This window comes from Ascaphus truei, chromosome 21 (genome assembly GCF_040206685.1).
Source record: "Ascaphus truei isolate aAscTru1 chromosome 21, aAscTru1.hap1, whole genome shotgun sequence".
Classification (NCBI taxonomy): domain Eukaryota; kingdom Metazoa; phylum Chordata; class Amphibia; order Anura; family Ascaphidae; genus Ascaphus; species Ascaphus truei.
In genome coordinates, this window is record NC_134503.1 from 12,050,765 (window position 1) to 12,071,757 (window position 20,993).

At 42.3% G+C, this 20,993-nt stretch overlaps 1 protein-coding gene across 4 annotated transcripts in view; it reads right to left on the reverse strand.

The window, feature by feature from the left end:
• The window catches only part of TTLL11 (tubulin tyrosine ligase like 11), a 152,383-nt gene that overhangs the window by 53,759 nt on the left and 77,631 nt on the right, over positions 1-20,993 (reverse strand). The gene's annotated exons all lie outside the window — the stretch shown is intronic.

Below are 20,993 nucleotides of genomic sequence, written 5' to 3' on the forward strand. Positions count from 1 at the left end.
AAAGCTGATCTGCGTTGTAACAGATCGTGTTATAATGGGGTTGAGCTGTATTTAAAGGAAATTTGAATGGCTGTGTAATAGGGAGTCGCAACTGATGACATTGCAGCTTCCTATTGGACCGAGATTTAATCCTGCTAAGTATCTCTTGAACCCGGGTAGCTTTTGGCTCCAGGTACTCCCCAAGGTTTCCATCCTGTAAAACGGGGGTTAAACCCCTCCCCCCCCCAAAACGAGTAATGGGTTGGTGGGGGGCGGGAGGTTTGCGCCTTTATTTTTTTTATTGCAAACTAACAGGGATTTCACGTTTACAATGATAGAAGCATATGTTTTCATTGCTGGAAAGTACAAATGAAATAAAATTGCCAATTTAACAGTAAACCTCACCTGGGTCGGCTTAAAGCATTATTCTTCCTGCATTAACTTGGTTTTATAGAGTTACACAGACTCCAAAGATCAAGTAGTATTACACAGTATTTGCTCATGGAGAAATCCAAATCAAATTGAGATCACACAGTACATGAGGCATATTTGGGATCAAGTGTAAGGACTTCTTTACGGTACTACATCTGATCACAAACCATTGTTACGGGAGACACAGCAATGGAAAACTGATTTGTATGGCAAATAGCTGTCAAAAAGAAAGAAAATAAGCAGAAACTTTCATATAATCTATTCAAATCTGCGCACATGGATGGGACCATTTCAATGCCGAAAAATAGCTTATTTTATTTGTAACTCTTTGTCTTTTACTTGATAACCCGTGTTGTAGGAACGCAATATCCTCCAAGCTTTCTACCACACATGGCAAAGGCCAGATTTGATAGTCCTTCAGATCATTTTGTACATTTAAAAAAATTAATCTTTAATGTAACATCTTTGATTACACTTTACAGTCCATGTTTTATTACGGCACTTTTGTTCCTCTGCCTTAAGTACTAAAATTAGATTGTACATTGATTTTATGGTGATTTAGAGTGCCTGAATTACTGTATCATCCATTTGCACCTCCATTTGGAAAATGATCACAAAGGTGCGATTCAACCTTCCTTTGGGAATCAGAGGTGAACCTCAAAAATCACAGCCCTGGGGTCCCCTTGACTCTCGAGAGGCATAACGGCGAAGGTAGTACTGGTACTTCCGCATATTTAAATCATTTGCGCCACGCGAACCAATAGGAAGCCATGCCGGATGATGTCGTGGCTTCCTATTGGCCCGTGTAACGTGGGAGCTGTAAACCAGCATTTTAATTCCCATGGGAGGGACAGTAGCGGCACTACCTTTTGCCAGTATGTATCTCGGGAACCAGTGGGTCACCGCCGTTAAAATGAACGTGGTTCAGCTCTGGGAACCCAATGCTTCCCGTCCATGGAAAAAAGTGTGGGGGGTGAAGGGGTGCTGCTATATGTTGCAGGCCACATGCAGCTGAATACCTCCAGTGAGAGAGGGACCCACAGCTCATTCTAGACCAAGTACGTTCTGACATTGAAGAGGTTATTAATTTTTATAGCCGGAGAGCGTGCAAAACATGAACAAATTGGCACAGATGTTTCTAAAATCCCCTAATAGACTGTTATTCAGTGTCTTGAAGGAGAAAGAAATGAGGTCAGGTCAAAAGAAATAATATTTTCATAGAAGGAAGAGAAGGTAATTGAGTTTTCATTCGCAGAAGGTCGTTAGAAGGCTAGAGAGAAATCATGCAAAGACGAAGCTATCCATTATGGTGCAGAATGGATTGCAGGATAAAAGTCCAAGTCCCGGAATGCCTAAAGAAGAGTCCTTTTTCGTGTACTTATTTGACTGTTTTTGCAACAACATGGCTATTGCTATTTGCAAACTTAGGCCGCGCGTATAGTGCCTGCGACGGGCGACGCCACCGTCAGCAAAAGTTATATTTCTCTTTCCGGCGGCGGCGCGGGCTTTCTGGCATTTGATTGCTACAGGGGCTGTCACATGAGGCGACAGCCCTTGAAAAATCAAATATTGCCATCTTCCAAATTTGGCGACGCTCCGTCGCACTTACTATAGGCGCACGCGGCAATGTATTTGTTTTTGGGCAACATCGCGTCGCCGTCGCTCGTCGCGGGCACTATACACACGGCCTAAGGTTGTGGCACCGTTTGTGAAAGCGATGCCACAAAGTCAAATCATGTTGTATTTCGGCGGCCATTTTTAATTTTGAGTTCAGAGTTTAACAAGCAATATTTATTTTTAATTTTTTTCTAATGAACTACTCCCCAAGCAACTCAGTACTAGAGCATGTGTAAGAACTTAGGGTTGTGTTTTTCAACCGGGGTTCCTAGGAATCCATGGGTTGCCCGGGCATCCCCTAAAGGGTGCCTTGCAATATTCTGGTCATTTAAAAAATTGTATCAAATACAGAAGAATATACAATACATCTGATCTCAGACGCGCTATTAGAGAGGGTTGGGGTTCCTTACAATGCATCTGATCTCAGACGCGCTATTAGAGAGGATTAGGGTTCCTTACAATGCATCTGATCTCAGACGCGCTATTAGAGAGGGTTGGGATTCCTTACAATGCATCTGATCTCAGTCTCGCTATTAGAGAGGGTTGGGAATTCCTCAAAATTTCACTTAGGGTTCCTTAACCAAAATAAGGTTGGATTTCTCCATGAGCAAATACACCGATCCCAGATCTACAACCTGAAACCTGGATCATTGGAATTTTTAAATACACAGTCCCTGCCCAGATGAACTTACAATCTGTTTTTGGTGCCGGAGGTACAGGGAGATAAAGTGACTTACCCTAGGTCACAGGAAGCTGACACCAGGAATTGTTTATCAGCGTCAGCATCTTTACTCGCTGAGCCGCTCCTTTTCCTGCGTAATGAATAGAAAACTCCACTCCCCATATCCCGCTTCTCTTTCATTCTGTATGGTGGTAAAGCAAACATATCCAGCTTACTGAATAGTGCCCAGCATATAGCAATGACGTTTTTTTGCCACGGGCCACATGCCTTCCCTCCATAGGCAGAAACAAAAATGAATACAGCGCAATGCATTCATTGCAAGCACAGACGAGGAGCTAACTGTTAATATTAACCCACCTAGTGCTGGATGAGGTAACAGACTGCACAGTATTCAGAAAAGGGGCAAACGCATGATTAAAAGTATGTGCACATGATTACATTAACTTTCAAAACATAACCTTTTTTTATTAGAAAAAAAAATCAACAGATCTTTGTCTGACTTATTGTCTAAAATATAAGGTAAAATCCGGGGCGAAGGGTGCAGTAGCATCCCAATTACTGAAACAGTCGTATATATTTTTAGGCCAATTAATTTCAGTGTGCAGAAAATCTTATAAGAATCTGCAACCTGCATCAACTCTTTACTGTCGAAATGTTCAATTGGTTTCAAAACCGGTCAGACTTCAGCACGTCTGAAACAACCCCAGACAAAGCGAGAGATACTTTTAAAGCTGTTATTAGGTCCCAAAAGTAATGCATTTATTAATTTAAAAACGTCTTGTTCAGTATTCTCATCACGCAGTGTATATTATTTGTGCCGTTTTTCCAGTGGTTTTTATTTTATTTTGTTGAAGATATGACACAAACAATATTTAACAGAAACCCTAATGATGCAAAAGGTTTTCATTTGCATACGGCATACCCTCAATGTACAAGTAATCAGAGACAATACCCCCCACCCCCCCTCTCCACCCACCCCTCTCCCCTCTGTCTCACTCAAATCAAATCCTCACGGGAGTCAAACAGACTTTTGTGATAGATTTATTGCAGAAGAATAGAACACACATTTCAAGAGTTAACCTCTTCATCAGGAGACGTATGGAGGGTAACCTTGAAACGTTATGCTCTCTATTCTGCTATGATAAATCTATGAGTTATGTTCATTTGACGCTGTGATGATTTGATCCGAGTGACGAGGTGTGCTTTGTCTGAGGATGTGCACACCTCATTGGGTATTAGGATTGGTCTAGGACATTTGGTCACGGCCGTTTTGCCGCGACTCATCTTGCTGCCGGGACCTCTCGCCCCTTGCTGCTTTGCCGCCAAGGTAAGTCCCTAACCTTACCCCTTACCCTACACCCCCCTAATCTTAAACCCCTAATACTAACGCTAACCACTACCCTAAAAGCTTAACCCCTTACCCTTTACCATAAACAAACCCTAATCCCTTACCCTAATAAATGTAACCCCTTATCCTAAAATCCCTACCATTAACCGCTAAATTAACCCTTAAATGAACTTACCTTGACGAAGTGGCTAGCGGCTGAGTGTCCAACGGCAGAGGGTTCCTCTGTGGCCATGCGCCAGCGGAGACTTGGTCGTGGCGAGACGGCCCACGACCAAATGTCCCGTTCCGATTAGGATTGCCCCATGCCACCACCGGCCCAATGAAGAATATCCTACACTGTGCGTGCCTCTACCCTACATCCACATCAACACTGGGAATGCCCTCAATGCGGTTGATGCCTAGAATGATGGGAGTTAGCTTGATAATGGTTTAATGTAAAGCGGGTAAGTATAACAATACCACTGCAAGACCGGTGACAATCTAAAAGGGGGCATCCATCACTATACTATTATCTGTACAGCAGCAGCTAAAATTCATAATATAAGCATCAGTAAGATCTAGCAGAATTACAGATTACAAGACCAAGCATATAGCGAGATAAAGTAATAGCCGGGACTGGATCAGTGTTCAAGTCAATGCCAGTGAAAGGTATGCGGAGATAAAGCTGCAGGAATATGGAATAAAAGGTTTGCTTTTTTTCTAGTCTCTTTAATATCGTGGGTATCGCAGTATGAAGGTGAAACGAGGACCTTGTTGGAAAAAGCGTAGCGTTGAAAATCTTTTTATTAGCTGAAACAGCTGCTGACTGCATTCTGATTAGGGTTAGGTTTCAATTAAATACCTTTAAAAGGCTATCACTGCCGCGTATTAAATGAAGATCGCACCGAACAAAAGTCTAACATACTAATTATAATTACAGTTCAAATACAGTTATTGTAAGTAATGGAAATCAGAGGAAATCAGAGAAACACATTGGGGCTATGTACTTGGATTTGCAAATGGATATTTTTTTTTTGCACAAAATTGGTGCGTGTCAAACTCCGCTTGTGTCCTCAGCTAAATAAGTTCCAATTGTGTCAACTGCGTCAATTAAAAAAAAAATTGTGCTTTGATGCGCAGAAATGTGCTGCGCTTGGCGTACAGATGTAACATGTACAAAAACAAGAATGTTTCTGTGCGCTGATAAAAGGAGAAAGTCCTAACAGGGATGTTTCATTATACAGGTTAACACAATGTATTATTTGCACAGTGTGGCAAATTGAATAAATAAATATTACACTAATTGACAATCCAACCTCATTGTTTTTTTTTTTTAACCGAGGATTCAAGCAGTGGGGTCACCGGAGCTGAACCCCATTCATTTCAGCTCCAGGAACCCACTACTTCCGCAGATACTTACCTCCGAAGTAGGTGCCGGCAGCCGCTGTGCTCGGCTACCAGGGATCACGTGATGGCCGCTGTTTAAAGGCCAGTAGGGAGCCGTGAGTTCATCAGGTTCGGCTTCCTATTGGCCCGCGTGACGCAGGAGCGTTAAACTTGAAATCCCAGTTAGCTCAGCCGGAGCAGCTACTGGACCTACCGTGAAGGTAAGTATCTCCAGAAGCCCATTACCTTGTCTCTGGCGACGTCACGTGCCTTCAGAGATGAGGTAAGGGAATTTATAGAGGCCTCGCACCGTCCCCCAGCATCTAAATGCTTTGCGGAAGAGCGCACGAGCTCTGTAAGCGCCGCGCCCCCCCAGTTTACGCAGCCCTGCTCTAGAGGTTAGAGGCGTGCGTTATTTGTGAGTATGACATTGTAACAACTTTTAAAAGCAACAATATTGAGACACTTGAAGATGATATATAATGGAAATGATTGTCAATCACAACTGGAGAAACGTACAGTAGGTAATATTTAGTGCAACTGCGTTTTCATTAATATTTATGCTTCGTACGACAAATTAATTAATATGTGCTTCATTCTCAGATCCAACCCTACGGCGCTGTATTATACTAGGTGTGTGATTCACACATTTATATTTGATCCGCACAATGCAGAGATGAATTCTTTTTGTCTATATTTGTCATATGCCGCTGACAGAAACTTCCTTTTACAGCATGTTTAACAAGGATATCTGTGGAGACATTCTATACAATTCTAAATCTGCTGTCCATTAAAAGAAGATGAAGATGAAATAGTAAACAAAGGAATACAATAAGTAAAATATACCATTTGCTATATTAAATGCGGTTGAATGGGGATTGCATGGCTAAGGTACTTGAAGTAGTTCATAACAGGCTTCGAACACGAGCAATTGTGTTTGGCTTTCATTGAACCATTTCAAGTATCAGGATCCAGTGTCACCAGATTGCCACAGGACCGCCAGCACTTCCACATCATGTGATCGATCCCGACCCCCCATGGCGGAAACGGAAATGGAGGGAGCTGTGTCAGAGTGGTCAGCCTCAATCACCCCCTACAAAAGAAACAGATTCCTATGCCAAACCAGGTATGTCATTAGGACACCAACAGCAAAGGCAGCTGCCCCCCCCCAAAAAAATGGATGTCATGCACTTGCTTACATGTGTGTATGTGTACATGTGGGCAGACCCATCCCTAGGGTATGTGCCACCCTTAGGCAAGCACAATTAAGGACATTTACCCCCCTCCCCCCAAAGAAAAAAAGAAAAATCCCCCTCCCCCGCAAACTTTTTTTTACCAGAAATTCTTGGAAATAGTTTTGTAACCCTTTCCAGATGAGATATGAGCATCAATAACTGCTTAACTGCTTTTATGGGGTCCTCAGAGATTTATTTTGATCATGGCATGAAGTGTTTCCATACACCTGTATCGCGAAGACCAAACTCACAAAGCTTCTGATCTTTATATAGGGTGGGGCCTCCCAAGCTCACCCCTGAAGATATACCTAATTATTTAAACACTCGACTCTAATTATCCCCTTTAATTTAGCTGATAAAACCAGGGTCTAACTTACTTTTGCACATACCTTGACTCTTAATTACTCATTGTTTGTCTAATTCATACATCATTTTGTTTCAAAAGACATCATTTACACAACCATGAATTCTGCTGTGTATCAGAAAATTCTAGAGAAGAATGTCAGACCATCCGTCTTTGAGCTGAAGTGAAAGTTGGTCATTCAGCAAGACAATGATCCTAAACATACAAGCAGATGTACAAAAGAATGGGTGCAGAAGAAGAAATTCCGTGTTTTAGAATGGCCTAGTCAAAGTCCGAACCTAAACCCCATTGAAATGTTGTGGCAGGACCTGGAGCGAGCTGTCCATGCAAGGAAGCGCTCAAATGTCACGCAGTTGAAGCAGTTCAGTAAGGAGGAATGGGACAAAATTCCTCAAAACCGATGTGAGAGACTGACCAGCAGTTACAGGAAGTTATTGCTGATCAAGGCGGTGCCACCAGGTACTGAATCTAAAGGTTCACATACTTTATCACACACGGATATTGAACGCTGAATCATTTGTGGATAAATAGCTGTTGAAAAAATATCATGTTTTTGTGTCATTTGTTTGATCAGGTTATCTTTATCTATTATTGGGGCTTAGATTAAGATCGAATAACATTTTAGGTTTAAAATATGTGAAAATCCTAAGGAGTTCACAAACTTTTTCTCGCCACTATTTGTGTGTGTGTGTGTTTACCAACAACTAGCCTGCCAGTTATCTTACTCTCCTCGCCGCAGGGCACTACAAATGAGACTTTCCATCCCCAAAACAGACACACTGCATCCCAATTACACTGCCAACACCAGGACTTATTTAAGGACGTACAGGCATTCCCCGCATTAACGTACGCAATGGGTCCAGAGCATGTATGTAAACTGAAAATGTACTTAAAGTGAAGCACTACCTTTTTTTCCCACTTATCGATGCATGTACTGTATGTACTGCAATCGTCATATACGTGCTTAACTGATGTAAATAACGCATTTGTAACAGGCTCTATAGTCTTTTCCAGTACATCTACAGTCTCTCCGCTTGCGCACAGCTTCGGTACAGGTAGGGAGCTGGTATTGCTGTTCAGGACCTGCTGCCAGGCGCATGCGCGAGCTACCGTTTGCCTATTGGGCGATATGTCCTTACTCGCGAGTGTACTTAAAGTGAGCATCCTTAAACCGGGGTATGCCTGTACACCTCAGGAGTCCTAGGTTACCCCGGTCTACCAGAAAAATATAAGAATGAAACAAAAACCCAAATGAGCAAAACGTGTCCGAGAATGAGGGCAATTTCCTCAAAAGTTAATAATTGTAATTAGAGCACAAAGACGATGCTTATTACATTTTAGACTTAATAGTACAAAAAGGAGCACATCACTTGTTACAGAACAAGATTACAAAAGTACATACAGCGTAGGATAAGACAGTTTATAAAAGGAATAAAACAGCAAACCTATACATTGCCTCTCTAAAGTCTTGTAATAGGTCATTCAAAGAGTCAAGAAGAGCAATTTTACATCTTTAAGAAGATTTGATTTTTGCGTTTCCAATACAAACTCTTATAGTAAACAATCCCTTTCAGCTGTGAGAAAGATACCAGATGTCTGACAAGCCTGGTGGTTGTGGCCTACCCCCAACTTGTCACCATTACGGCCAGCTGCTTTAAATATTGTATATTCAGAGTTTAATAATAATAATTTAATAATTTAATTCAGAGTATAAAATACCCCATAACCCTCTCCCCGTAATCACCCCCCAAAATCGTTGCATTCGGGAGATTGTGACAAATGGATACGTATCAGTTGAAAGTCCTTTTATAGAAAGAGCGTGAAATTCCGATTTTTTATACATATAAAGATGACATCTACCCATGTTTTACATGACCACGTTAGTGTGTTCTTGCCATCTGTATATTTATATCTGACTGTTGGACATTGGACATTGGAACCCCTGTAACAGAGGCGGAGTATGACCTGGTGTGCTACATTCCTGCATACAAAGGGTTCATATTCCATATGAGGCTAGACCATAGCAGACAGGAGGTCAAGAAGGATGTAAAGAAAAAGACAGAATGGAGGTATATCTCCAGAGAAGCAAACCTTCTCAACTGTGCCTCCTTGGACATCAAAATCCATGATTTAGTTTCTAGCTGCAGACACTGGACCATGCAAAAAAGAATCCCCCTTTATATATACGTTATCCCAAAGGATTGCAGAAGGTAAATAATGTATGTGGAATTGATCAGGCGATAAAGCCAAGGCTGGGAAATGAGCAGAATGATGTGAGAATGAAATAGGGATACATGTTTTACAAGTATATATACTGGTGCCTTGGGAAAGATCATTGGTCTAGACCAGGGGTGAGCAAACTTTTTATTCCGAGCCCCCCAGGTCTAGACGCAAACTGGGGGGCGGCGCAAGATTATGTAGGGGGGGCGCATTACACCGAGGGAACACTGTACTATTTATCCTAATTGTGTGCTGTGCTATTAAACAAAATCTACTTTGAGAAACGACTGTGTCAGACACGTGTCCCCAGGTGAGTGGACAAAGAAGCCAGATTCCAGAAACACCTGAGTGACCACAGACGTGAGGAAGAGAGAGATTTGGGGGGGGGGGCACCCCTAAATCGAGGGACTGGGATAGCAGGCGGAGCTAGGCGCCAGCGGTTACCCTCGGGAGCCGGATACCTCCCAGTGAGACATACAAGAGTTCTGGGCTGTTAGCAGCAATAAGTTAACAGAGGACGTGGAGTTTTAGTATGCTCCGTCTCACAGGGTATTTGAATTCAAGGGAATTTCACCACTCCTGAGGATCAAATACAACATAGAGCAGTTTGTAACAGGTGTTAAAAAGTACAGTGTCCATCAACTCACAGTGGGACGTACATCCCAGATGAATACGTTTTTTTTATATTTGCAACAATGTAAGGAATGTCATGAGAAAGAAAAGATCAGGTAGAGAAATGAAGTGAGCATGGACAAGGCAGACTGAAAGGCAGAAGTTACGACACAGGCAGGCATTAATAGAAGATCAATTGTCAAAGGGAAAAGATATCATGTACGTAAAAGAAAAAGATACAGGTAAAAAGGTCATACTGCAGTATAATTTGTGCAATAATGAGAACTCAATGACCGACTGGCACGTTTATATATGAATCACAAACAGGAAAGATCTTGCACTGCTGGGGAGGTGGGCTAAAACCTGCTATAGAAATTAAAGGATGCTCAGTATATTAAAACTCATTGAAAATGGCATTCGGCGTTGAATAAAAAAAATATATATAAAAACTGTCACTATTATCTAATACTATAGAACTGATTTATTAAAAAATAAAAACTCATAAGATTTCACATTTTGTTGCATTAACTCTGCTTCCTATAGAATTTCCATTAAATCGGATACATTTGGTTTAATTTCCTGTTCCTTTCCGGAGTTGAATAATGCGCTAACCTTATACAAATTGAGATGCCAAATGTGAAATTGGTCTATGTGAAGGAACTTTTGTATTTTGTGATTTACAGTCTATTTCAGGTTACTGTGAAACGCCTCTGCTTTGGGAGAGAAACCAAATTTCAAAATTCTAATTTATTATTCATGAATCTTAAGTGTCATAAAGAGTTCAAACGAAAAGGAAATCTTGTCTGTGCTTCAAGAAATCAATTCAGGAATTAGTGTTTTGTGTCTTGTCCTCTGTGAGCTTACGTTGTGTTCTGCGTGTTCTGCACACAGGTGGCCAAAATTGTGGAGACGTCAGGAAACATTGGCTTTTCCCATGTTTTATGCCGGTTACTTCATCCATGTAATTTTTCAATAATATAAATGATACATCACTTTAAAAGGAATACTATACTGATTCTAATGATGGAATCGATTTGCTAATATAACTCATATTTTCTGAAATGTGAGAAGCAACGTAGAGTGAAACAAACACAAGTCTATGCAATTTATAGGAAGGATTCACAGAATCTAAATTCCGACTAATTGGGAATGTTGTTGATCTAGCCAATAGCATTGCAGATGTCTCATGCTGCAATTGGGCATTACAGAAACACTAGAATTCAACGTGTTGTGGCCATTTTGAGTAGGATACAGTGCAGTAGTGACATTTGTTGAGAATTATAGTGTTATTTCTCAATACTTCATTTTTCCATTGTTAAAATTCTGTATTACGCTGCTGTATTAGTTACGTGCAAATGGCTTCTGCTACCAGAAAAGATTGGAACACCACGGAGAAGGACTCGAGCAGTGACTTTAAGACAGTATGGATACATTTATGAAGAAATTGCTAGAATGATTGGTGGTGAAGCATCGAAAAGTGGCGCTTATGAGCTTATTAAACATTTTGAAGACCACAAGACAGTGCTTACAAAACAAGGAGGAAGAAAACAAAAAGTGCACAACTCCACAAGATGACATAAGGATAACACGACTGTCCAAGGAAAATAAGAGATCACACGCCATCCAAGCTATTCTTCCCAGTTCTGGCACGACAGTGAGTGACACAACAGTTCTTCATAGATTATTTAACTGTGGCTAAAATGGAAGGATTCTACCAAAGAAGCAGGATCTGAACCCACATCCTCTGTGCCATGGAGCATCTCAATTGGACAGTACAAGCCTGGGAAAGGGTCAATTTCGAAAGTGATGGTTTGCGCCATATTTGATGAAGAATACTTGCTCCCAGAGTGCACTAAAGCTAATATGAAGCATCGAGTGAGTGTTATGATCTGGGACTGCATGGCAAGTCACGGTGTTTCGGCGAATACATGTTGTTGAAGGGACCCTGGCAGCCTACATTTCTTCCTTCAGTGAGTGATCTATTCCTTGGTCATAATCCCTTTGAATAATTTTTCCAGCAAGGTAAGGCTCCCTGCCATGCAGGACAATTAACACATAAATCATTTTTGAAAATAAAGTCTGTGGCTAAGAGAGAGGCTGGAGGGAATGGTTTGGCAGTCCGGATGTGGCCCGTGGGCTGTATTTTGCCCACCCCTGGGCTAGAACATAGTAGACATAAGTCAAGAAGGATGTAAGGAAAAAGACAGAATAGACATACAGTATATCGCCAAAGAAGCAAACATTATTTATCAACTATCCCTCCTTAGATGCCAAATACAAGATTTAGTTAGTAGCTGTAGACACTGGACAATGGACTCCTTCTTTATACACGTTATACCAAAGGAATGGAGAAGGAAAAGAATGTATGGGAGATTGATCACAGAAGATAAAGCCTGGGTGAGGGAAATGCGTATGCGCAGAATGATGTGAAACAAATATATAATCACTGCGCTTCTCCATGTAAAGAGCATGCAGATAGTGAAGAAACTGGCCATACAAAAGTGCAAAACAGAAAGTTTTGCAGAATGATGTGAAACTGAAATTGGAATAACAGGGTTTTTTGCATGTATATAGACTGTTGCCTTCAGACAATTATTGGTCGAGACCAGGGTGCTTGACATCAGCCCACCGAGGCAACACTGTACTATTTATCCTAATGCTGTGCTATTAAACACATTTTGAGAAACTTATTTGTGTCAGACTCCACTTCCTTCACTGACATAACTGAGGGTGGTACTGAACATGAACGATCTTACACAATATAATTCTGTAATACAGTAATATGGATATATAGTGTCTTATAAATGACTTCCAGAATGTCTGATTTTGGTGGATACAAGGCATTCTCTTGAAGCATCCCACTCCAGAGAAACATCTTCCCCGTTGACATTTCTGGATCTAATGAAAGTCCCCAACTGTCCACTATCGTCAGTTTAACCTAAAAAGTTAAGTATAGCTAAGGCCAGAATAAAATGCATTAATTTAATGGATTGATTACCCTTCAATCCATGAACAAGTAAAATTAGACTGTAAGCTCCTCGGGGCAGGGACTCCTCTTCCTTAATGTTACTTTTATGTCTAAAGTACTTATTTCTATGCTCTGTTATTTATTTGATTACCACATGTATTACTACTGTGAAGTGCTATGTACATTAATGGCGCTATATAAATAAAGACATACAATACAATGTCATGGCACACATCTGTATTGCAAGGCAACAGGTATAATAAAAAAAAGGCCTTAAAAAAATAAAATAAAGGTTAAACTCTTGGTTGCCATACTGCACATGAGCTTTTAACTATTACCTGGCCTTATGGTGACAAGATTGTCGGTATACACACACATACACCCTTTTTTGAACCAGGGGTGCCTCTTGAGCTCCACCATGGTCCCCAGACATCCGGGAAAACCCCGGATCCCCAGATATTGATCCTTTTTTTTGTGACCGGTTTTGACACAAAAAAAACTACAAATATGGCCGCCGGACTACAAACATGGCTGCAGGGTCACCAATAGAAAGCTGCAATGGCGAGCTTATTTATTTGCTGCCATTTTGTTTCCTATGTCTAGTGCCAGAGCGGGAGTCCCCTCAGTTCAGGTAAGAAAAAAGAAAAATGATCAACGAGGAATCCGCAAGGCATAAGAGTTGGTAAATACTACATCACGGTTTTCAAAATAGACTAACCCACTACCCCAGCCAGGATGCAGGTGGGAAGCTGCAAGCTTGTGCAAATCGTCCTTCATCGCCAGAAGTTGAAATAATTTCTATTGTGTCAATAACAGCCTAGCCCCTGAGCAAGCCAAGACAGGCTTTGCGAAACATGTCGGGCGACTTTGGATTACAGAATAGCATGCTCAAGGGATCCTGGCAACCTGCTGCATCCATCTCCAGAACGGAGGGGCAACCCAGAAGTGAAGACTGGAGCGCATTACTCCACGGTTTTACTCCCGCACGAGGAGACTCCCCCATGGAGGATAGAGGCAGCAAGAAAACAGATATCCCATTGTGTGACATACATCGCTATGTCTATGTGCTGTATGACAGCACTACAATTGTGAGTAGAAGCTTTCCTTTTAACTTTTTAACTGTGTTATTAAAATAACCTGCACCATTCAAGTAGTGTGTTGTGCTTTTCTAACCCTCTACGGTAGAATAAAAATGTGCTGAGGTCACCAACGCCGGCATTACTATGCTCAAGTCAGTGCTGGTATACTATAATATATTAATAACTCAGGTCTTCAAGGGTACAATTCTACTTCATATTCCCTTTGGTTTAGGTCCCGCTTAAACTTTTAGCACTGTTCTACGAGGCAGAAAGTTCCAATGAAAACCCGTTAAGCTGTGGATAAAATTACATGGCAGAATTAGATTCAATTCAATTCTGCTGATTATTACTTCATTTTACATTCACAGCTGTAATCACTACTTTATGTTACTATAATGGCAGTGTCCATAGACGTCATTGTATTATTACTGATTACAATAGTACATTATGTTCCAGTTATTTAAAATATGATGCAAGATCAACATTATACTAAAATCAGCATTTGTTTGTACATGGGTAACCCTTAAAATTAGTCTTTGGTACACTGGTTGCCAAACACTACTTTAAAACGGTCAAACCAGCAGAGCTTCCCCCCCCCCCCCCCCCCCCCAAATTTAAATATATTTTTGAACATAATTTAAATAGGGATGTCCTTCAGAGTCAAATTGTGCTATTTTCAGCTCAGGTATCCCCTGCTTTCTGACATACTTACAGTTTTAGGTAATGGTGCGCTTCTTCTTCTTTTTTTCAAAGATGGCGCCCGCAACCATTCTATAGGCCATCCGTTGCAGCTTCCCATTGGCCCACAGTTCTGCAGTCACGTTGAAAGCCCAGGATGGAAAGAGAACACTGGCACGTCAAACTGTATCTTGAGAACCAATGGGTCCCCAGAGCTGAAAATAGCACAGGTGGCCGTCCCCATGGTCAAATCCAGGGTTGAAAAATCAACTTAAAAAGAGCTTTATTGTTATACTGGGAGAGGTGGTGTACAAATGGAGATACAGTAGCAATGAAAATTTTGTAGTCATCAAAAGAATAACTGTCATTTACTATTTTGGAGACATATACGTATAATGATTATTTTGTGCGTCTTCAAAAATAGGGACATTATACTGCATATGTTTTCATTATAATGACGTTCATTGTTTCTCAAATTATGTAGGCAACGGAGGCCTGTAAATGTTTGAATGCCCTGTACACTCTCATTTCATCTATACCTGGTTCCCTACAAGGTATCAGAACCAGAAGGAATCTATGGAAACACAAGCAGTCAATACCCAACATTCTGTTATTCCTTCAGTTCATCGTATACATGAGATAACAAGCATTTTATAACTCGGTCTGCAAATCATTACTGCTATGAACAGAAATAGCAGCCACTGTAAATTCAGACAGCCGCATATAAAAAAAAACCCACAAACAGATATCTCCAGGCAGCAAAAGCCAAACAAATGAAAGACCAGGATCACTACGGAGAACAAATTCCTGCATCAACAAAGGAAAAAAGAGATGACACGATGAGTCAATAATTTAGAAATATGTCCATTAACACTTTCATGTATGTTTCTGTGGGGCAGTCTATTCTGAAACATAGAATCGTGATTAATAAACAAGATTGCAGTAGGGATGAGCAATATATATATATATATATTATATATATATATAAATATATACACACAATACATATACATATATATACACACACATACACATACTGTATACATACATACACAAAATATATATATATATATATATATATATATATATATATATATATATATATATATATATATATATATACTGAACACTGTTTATGTATGTAAATGTGTATGTATGTATATGTGTATGTGTATGTGTGTATATATATGTATATGTATTGTGTGTGTGTGTATATATATATATATATATATATATATATATATATATATATATATATATATATATATATATATATATATATTGTGACAAACGGCTTACTCCGGGGCTCCGCTGTCTGTCCGGGACGGTTAGAACACGGTCTTTTAGGGTAGGTTAAATGATGAGACGTCACGTACTGTTCCTTTAAACAGGCTATGCCTGGTTTATTCAGTCCCAGGCACTGAGACTGCCACAGTTTAAACAGAAAACAAAGCCAAACAAAAAGCTGCTCGTCTGAGCGATAACTTAAACTTAGATGTCCCTGACTCAGAGTTGGAAGTGGCTTGTCCACTTCCACCAACAAAATAAGTACCTTTGCAGTCTTTAGACAAACTAACAGAATGAATGAAGCGATTTGGGAAAGAGGCTTTCTCACCCCTCTGCAGTTCAGCAGCCTTCCAGGCTCTTGGGCGGGGCCCAGAGGAAACAGGAAACAGGTCTTATATACCTGAACTCTAATCAGCATGACAGGTGACAGAAAACAGGCAGCAGACAAACTGTGGAATGGAGTGCCTGTACCACGAGGCTGCCCTGTTCAGCTTAGACAGGACAGAAACTGTTCAGTATCCTGGGAGCCCTGTATATGGAGTTTATTACCAACCCCTGGTTTCTGTCACATATCCTCCCCCCCAGCTCAGACCTCGAGGGGTGAGCGACCATGGATATTAGGGAGTGCATCCTTGACAACCCGTCGGCATTGCCATGTTTGTGCCCCGACCTGTGTTCCACAGAAAATTTAAAGGGCTGTAGGCTTAGGAACCACCTGGTCACCCTAGCGTTCTTCTCCCTATTTTGACACATCCAGGTAAGGGGTGCATGATCTGTGACCAATCGGAACTTTCTCCCCAACAGATAATACTTGAGTGTCTCTACAGCCCACTTTATTGCGAGACACTCTTTCTCGACTATGGAGTAATTTTTCTCCTGGGGATTTAGTTTCCTACTTAAATAAAGGATGGGGTGCTCCTCCCCTTGAGACTCCTGGGAGAGTACTGCCCCCAGCCCTACCTCAGATGCGTCAGTTTGGACTACGAACTCTTTGGAGAAGTCAGGTGTGACCAACACTGGTTGGGCACAGAGAGCTTCTTTCAGGCTTCTAAAGGCCTGTTCGGCTTCGGGGGACCACTTTACCATTAGCGGTCCTCTTGCTTTTGTGAGGTCGGTTAGTGGGGTTGCCTTAGTTGCAAAATTGGGAATAAACCTCCTATAGTAGCCAATTAACCCCAAAAAGGTCCTTACTTGTTTTTTTGTGACTGGCCTTGGCCAATTTTGTATCGCCTCTACTTTGAGTGTTTGTGGTTTGAGTAACCCTCTACCAATAGAATACCCCAGATACTTGGCCTCCTCCAGACCAATAGTGCATTTAGCGGGGTTAGCAGTTAGTCCAGCAGACCGAACTGCGTCGAGCACAGCTTGGACCTTTGGAAGGTGGGACTGCCAATCTTCACTATGGATTACCACATCATCCAGGTAGGCGGCAGCGTACCGAACATGTGGTTTTAAAATTTTATCCATCATTCTTTGGAATGTGGCGGGAGCTCCATGTAAGCCAAAAGGCAGCACCTTATATTGAAAGAGGCCGTCTGGGGTTGAGAAGGCTGTTTTTTCTTTTGCCCTTTCTGTGAGGGGAACCTGCCAGTACCCTTTTGTTAGGTCTAGGGTTGTGAGATATCGGGCTTTGCCCAGTCTCTCTACAAGTTCATCCACCCTGGGCATAGGATAAGTATCAAATTTTGACACCGCGTTTAGTTTCCGGTAGTCATTACAAAACCTTGTTGTACCGTCTGGCTTTGGGACTAAAACTATAGGGCTGTTCCACCCACTTTGGGATTCCTCAATTACGCCTAGTTTTAGCATTTTTTTAACCTCTAAACTTATAGCCTCTCTCTTGGCCTCTGGGATTCGGTACGGTTTAAGGTTAACTCGGACCCCCGGTTCAGAGACTATGTCATGTTTAATTACGTTAGTTTTACCTGGCTGTGTAGAGAAGATTTCTTTGTTCCTTCTCACTAAACTCTTGACCTCTCGTTTCTGATGCACGGACAGTGTTTCAGCTATGCTAACCTCTGGGTCAGTTTCTTGATTCTCTGACGGACCTGGGGGTACTAGGGTTAACAAGACCTCTCTATCTTTCCAGGGCTTGAGTAGGTTTATATGGTAAATTTGCTCAGGTTTCCTCCTACCTGGCTGCCTTACCCTATAATTTACTTCTCCCACTCTTTCCAAGACCTCATATGGCCCATGCCATTTAGCAAGGAATTTACTCTCCACGGTGGGAACCAGAACTAGTACCCTATCACCTGGAAAAAAAATTCTGATCCTAGCACCCTTATTATACGTATTCCTTTGTGCTTCTTGAGCTTTCTCCATGTGTTCCCTCACTATGGGTAGGACTGCAGCAATGCGGTCCTGCATTTGGGCAACATGCTCTATTACACTTCTGTAAGGGGTAACCTCGTGTTCCCAAGTTTCTTTGGCTATATCCAGTAAGCCCCTTGGATGTCGGCCATACAATAGTTCAAACGGGGAGAAGCCTGTGGATGACTGGGGAACTTCCCTAATGGCAAATAACAGGTATGGTAACAAACAGTCCCAGTTTTTCCCATCCTTATCGACCGCCCGGCGTAACATGCTCTTTAAGGTTTTATTGAACCTTTCCACTAAACCATCTGTTTGTGGATGATAGACTGAGGTTCTGAGATGCTTGATTTTTAGGAGTTTACATAGCTCTTTTGTTACTTGGGACATAAATGGTGTTCCCTGGTCAGATAAGATCTCTTTAGGAATTCCGACCCGGGAAAACAGAAGTACTAACTCTTTTGCTATGTTTTTAGCAGAGGTGCTACGTAGGGGAACTGCCTCCGGATATCGGGTAGCATAATCTAATATTACCAATATATGCTGATGTCCCCTAGCAGACTTTATTAGGGGTCCTACTAGATCCATAGCAATCCGGTCAAATGGTACCTCTATTATGGGAAGGGGTACCAATGGGCTGCGGTATGCTTTGAACGGGGCGGTGATCTGACATTCTGGGCATGAGGAACAATAGTTTGTAATTTCTGCCAGAACCCCAGGCCAATAAAAGCTTCGGAGAACCTTTTCTTTTGTCTTTTCCACCCCTAGGTGTCCCCCCAATGGATGACTATGTGCGAGGTGTAATACTACGTTACGGAATGTCCGTGGTACCAACAATTGTTTAGTTGTAACTGATTTTCTTTTATCAACCCGATATACTAGGTCGTTCTCTACCTCGAAGTAGGGGTAAGCAAGTGACCTATCTGGTTGGCCATGAGTACTATTCTGGTCCCGTATATTTCCCCTTGCTACCGCTAATGTGGGGTCCTCCCACTGGGCCTTCTTAAAACTCCCAGGACTGACCTCTAGGTCAGCGAGGGTCTTATCCTGTACTGGGGTGGTAAGTGCCTGATCAACATCTTGATTTGGGGTATTCCCTACCAAAGTAGTGATGGGGAAGGGAATTTCACAGCACTCCTCCTTTTCCCCTTTCTTATTTGGGCCCTCGTCAACCTCCATTTCTGAAAAAGGGAAAGGATTTGTTTCTTCTAACACTTCGTTATGGTCTGCTATTGAACTCTGGGCGCTATTCTGAGCTGGGGACCACATTTTTAGAAAATGGGGAAAGTCAGTCCCTATTAACACATCATGTGCCAGTTTGGGTACAACACCCACCTTGAAATCTAAAGAACCAAATTCTGTTTCAAAAAAAACATCAACAGTGGAATATTCATGATTATCCCCATGTATACAACAAATTGCCACTCTTTGTGAACTGTTTACCTGTTTCTTCTTAATGGGCAATAGGTATTCGGACACTAGTGTGACCATACTCCCAGAGTCAAGAAGTGCCCGAACCCTCTTACCATTAACCTTTACAAATGCCCACAGATGGTTATTCAAGGGGTCCTCTGGGCTAGGGCCCATACATTGGGACAACAGCGAATAAGGTTCCACGCTGTTGCATTGCATGGGCTCATCATTTAGTGGGCAGATTTTTGCTGTGTGGCCCCTCTCATGACAATTTACACATTTAGGTACATAGTCTGTGTCCCACTTAGAGCCTTTTCCCGGCTCCCCATGTTGGCTATTGCCCTTAGTGTGCGAACCACTGTTGCTGGTGCTGCGTGAAGGTGGTCGCCGCTCTTCAGCTCCCCTTAACCCCGGTACCCTTTTACCGTCTCTGGAAGAGTCCTGGAACCTCGGGTAGTGGGGTTGCTCCACGACTGTGGGTTGCGGGTGCTCTCCTGCTGCATTGTACCTTTCTACGAGGGCCACAAGCTCATCCGCATTGTGGGGGTCACTCCGACTGACCCAATGGCGTAAGGCAGAGGGAAGTTTCCTCAAGAACTGGTCCATGACCAACCGTTCCACGATGTGGCTTGCTGAGTTGATCTCGGGTTGTAGCCACTTCCGGGCGAGGTGGATGAGGTCATACATCTGGCTTCGGGTGGCTTTATCCATCGTGAAGGACCATGCGTGAAACCTTTGGGCGCGAACAGCCGTGGTTACGCCGAGGCGGGCGAGGATCTCGAACTTCAATTTTGCATAGACGTTAGCTTCGGCTGGCTCTAGATCAAAGTAAGCCTTCTGGGGTTCGCCGCTTAGGAAGGGTGCGATTAGACCAGCCCACTCAGCTTCTGGCCATCCCTCTCTCTGTGCCGTGCGTTCAAACGTGAGAAGATAGGCTTCCACATCATCCGAGGGTCCCATCTTCTGAAGGTAGTGGCTTGCCCTGGTCATTTTCGGAACTGGGGCTGCCGCTGCCAGTGGAAGGTTACTGATAGTCTCCCTCAGGATCTCGAGTTCCTGCTGTAAGCCCTGAGCGAACCGCTGTTGCTCCTCTTTCAGCAAGCGGTTTGTCTCTTGCTGGTTTGCATTCGCCTGTTGCAGGGCTTCATTCGCGTCTCTCTGGACAGCGACATTGCGTACCAGCGCACTCACCACGTCTTCCATCTTGTTTGGAGAGAGAGAAAAAAAACCTTTTTTTTTTTTTTTCTTTAAAGTTCTTTAACCCCCAGACCTTTTAGTGTTCTGCCCGCATTCTCCACCATATGTGACAAACGGCTTACTCCGGGGCTCCGCTGTCTGTCCGGGACGGTTAGAACACGGTCTTTTAGGGTAGGTTAAATGATGAGACGTCACGTACTGTTCCTT